This window comes from Poecilia reticulata, linkage group LG12 (assembly GCF_000633615.1).
Source record: "Poecilia reticulata strain Guanapo linkage group LG12, Guppy_female_1.0+MT, whole genome shotgun sequence".
Lineage (NCBI taxonomy): Eukaryota > Metazoa > Chordata > Actinopteri > Cyprinodontiformes > Poeciliidae > Poecilia > Poecilia reticulata.
In genome coordinates, this window is record NC_024342.1 from 13662148 (window position 1) to 13665905 (window position 3758).

A 3758-nucleotide genomic window follows, 5' to 3' on the forward strand; every position below is an offset into this window, starting at 1 on the left:
GTGAGACAAATAATCTCTGAAAAAATTATCCATCTCCTCCCTGTTTTGCATAATTACTTAGAAACAGTCACTCAGAACTAGCAGTAATCAGCCAGCCGCCATGCTATCAGGAAGTTTTCATTCAGTAACTCATGATTGTTTATTGTAATGGAACCTGTATTTGCCTTTGAATGTCAGGTTTTATACTTAAATTTTTCAGCAATGTTGAGAGGTTTTATTTTGACTTTTTGCATTATTTAGCCGCTTCAGAGCCTTCATATGTTATCAGTCTGTTAACATATGAAATTGTACTATTGTGCAAATAGTACAATTTGCACAATGCCTGTTTTGTTTTGTTTTCTTCTTGGAAAAAAGTTATTAAAAACAAGTTTTTGTCTAAATTAAGGTGAATTCATGGTTCCTTTTTCCACATAATGTAACCGGTAGTGTTTATGATTAAAAAAAAATAATTATGTGATCGGTATCGGTGATTGGCCGTAATCGGCCTTCATGTGTGATCGGAATAGGCAGGAAAAAACCTGATCGGCACATCTCTAACAAGAACAATTAAAGAAAGTGAGATATCACGCTATTTATTCACTGAGAAGTACAAATACAGGGTCCACATCATGCAATCGCTGGCATAGTTTCTATAAAACTTTAGATTTATGAGAAAAAGTGTTGTTTAGATACTCAAAACTTAAAATACATTCCTTGATTTATGAGGACATTTGCACTGTCCTTGTATTACCCCTAAGTCCCTGTAACGTAAGTACGTATTCAGGTCAGAAGACAGGCTAAACCATATATACCAACACACACACACACATGCACACACACACTACTGTTTTTCATGTCTAAAATGAATTGCAAAATCAACTATGAACCAGTCGGGTGCCTAGGGATGAATACAACTCTTCTATTACAGACACCTTTTAATGTTGTCATGGTACATCTGACTTGCTGTGCTCGTAATTTCATTTATCTCGAGGGCTGGAATGCCATTATATCTGGTTCAGACTTTGCAACACACAGCTTACATAAAAAAGAGTATATACAGCAAGCGAGGAAAATTTATTCCAAATGAAAAAGCTTTAAAAATCCTTTCCTGGATTTGTCAAGCTGGGCTTAGTTTTCTGCAACATGTTGGCAACAACAAAAAGGAAATTTGGAATAAAGAAGCAAAATGCTGCAGGTAAAAGAAACAAAACTCTGTGAGGCGTGAAAGGTGCCTGACATCTGTCACATGGCAGGATTGCTAAATCTTATTCCTACAAACCACAGTCGTTTCTTTGTTGATACTTTCTGAATCAGAAGGATGCACAAACTCTGCCTTGTATGCATTAAGCGTGCAAAAATCTTTGATTTTTATTCATTGATATTATATATCCAAATATACAAATTTATCCACTGTGTGTTCAGGTCATAAATTGCTAGTAAGCTTTACACAAATATAGCAATATTCATGGTGGCTTCATTTTGAAGTAACACCATCCTTATGTTTTTGTGTTTTAGCTGCAGTTGTTTTGAAAGTAAAGTAGAACTTGTTTCCCTTTTAATAAGCATACTGCAGCATCCGGCTTTTACTCCACACGGGCTGAAAAAAAATCTTAACACATTTTAAGTTTCATAATGCTTACATAGCCAAGCTTCCCCGTTTCTTAATGATACAGCAAACTATTAGAATCTGGTTCAGAAAGTCTGAACGGAAGCACAAAACCAAAATCCTACTTTCATGAAGAACAGATTATAGACAGGATTATTCAAATGCAGCTATTCTTCAGAGCAGCAGTGATGTGTCATCCTTATTCTCTTTGTGCCGGTGTATTTTTCTAGTCACTCTTTTTTCCCCCCCTCACCCAGTCCCATGTATTCATATATTTTATACTTGTCCACAGTTAATTTTTAAATGTGTGTGCTAGATAATGCTTTCTTTCTGAAGAAAATACAGAAATCTCTATTTTGCCCAAATTCAATTTGATGTTTTATGTCCACGGCTTCATTTTGTTGCTCCTTTTGTAACTTGCCTTCAGACAAAGCTGTTTTTCCACAATCTGTCTCATTAACAAAAAGGTTGTTTGTTTTTTTTTCTTTGCTGCTCGTCTTTGTGAGAATGGTGACACTATCTGACAATGCACAGTGAGTGCTGACACTCTGCTGACAAGCAACGACAGCAATGAGTGTCGCAGAGAAGCACAAGGTACTTTGTCTTAATGAGCTGCCATACAGTTTGAGTTCCCCACCTGTTATACAAGTTATCTCTCTTTATGCTTCCTGGGACTGGTTTCTGCATCCAACTGTCTTCTTTTATGTTTCTAGAGACAAAGAGCCAAGAAAACATGCCACCATTTATATTCACTTAGTAAAACAAAGAGAAACTGTTTAGATTATCTTTATTACACAAACAAGTTTTTTTTTTTTGTGAGTAAATTCAATGTTTACAAATAAATTGGTGCCCAGACCAATCAAGAAAATCTCATGTGTGTCGTTCAAAGATATCTTAAACTGGTTGAAGTTCAGATTTAAAGATGTGGGGTTCTGCAATGTAGTTGTCTCTATTTTCTCAAGCTGCAAAGTCTTCTAAAAAGTTTTTAGCTTTAGAAAGGTAGAAGAACTCAAAACTTTCTCATGAAAGAAGAGAGGATTTTTGATGTGGATGGGTATTATTACAGCACATCAGGGGTAAGCATAAGACCTATAATATTAATCTCCTTATTACTTTGTGTTAAGAGAGAGTATTTATGATTTACATTTTGCTTTTTTCCCCCCCTTACCTGAATGTATGTATGAACTTTTCACTACCTGAAATGACCAATACTTCCTAGTATAAAAGATGATGTATCTAAATGGAACATAACTGGTTAAATAAAATAAATAATAAAATCCTGCTAAATGAAAAAGTCATTCCATTTTTTTTTTTTTTTTGTAGAATCTGGACTATATTTAAGCATCTCAAATGCAAAAATAACATATTTAGGTGGTGTTAGTTTGTGTATTCTATACTGAATAGTATTTATATGGCAATTTCATTTTAACTACACAAAAACAGATTTTTGGCAGTAGAGACACGTTAGATTACAAGGGTGACAGCCACATTACTTAAACTGGTCAGTTATGGACTGAATTATTCTACACTGATTATAGTCCTTAGAACACATTTTTCACATACAAAACCTTTTTTGCTAATTGTGAAAAAAATGGGTGTTGGACACCAAAGGAGTTTGCCATGGTTACTATTCATGCATGAAATACCACTAAAAAAAGAACAGTAGGTGTACTGAGCCTTCCATTCAATGGAACCAATAAGCACCAACTCATTACTTTGCTGATATCATTTCAAAGCAGCTATCAGACAGTAAGATGACTGATTAAGAGAGTGCAGATGACTTGCTGTTTTTTTTCCTAAGGACATAAGAGGATGTTTCTACGAACTAGATTAAATTGACAAAGAACCGCCAGTTCTAAAGAAAACAGAGAGAGAGAAAAGATGATACAAGTATAGAAACTCCTGAAAGAACTTAATCTACATGGTGCTGCAAATGTGATAACTATTTTCTAATGCCATTATGTTCTGACTACTAATGCTGACATGATTGGAACATGGCAAAGGCACTATCTCAGTCTATCTGGCAGGGACTCCGGAGTTTTACTCAGGCTGTATCACCCGATATGCAAAGTATTGTTGAGGAAAAATGACTATTTTTAGTGTTTAACACAGTTTAAACCTTTTAGAACAAATTTCTTAAGTTTGAACAGGTTTGTGTTAGTGATTTAAAACC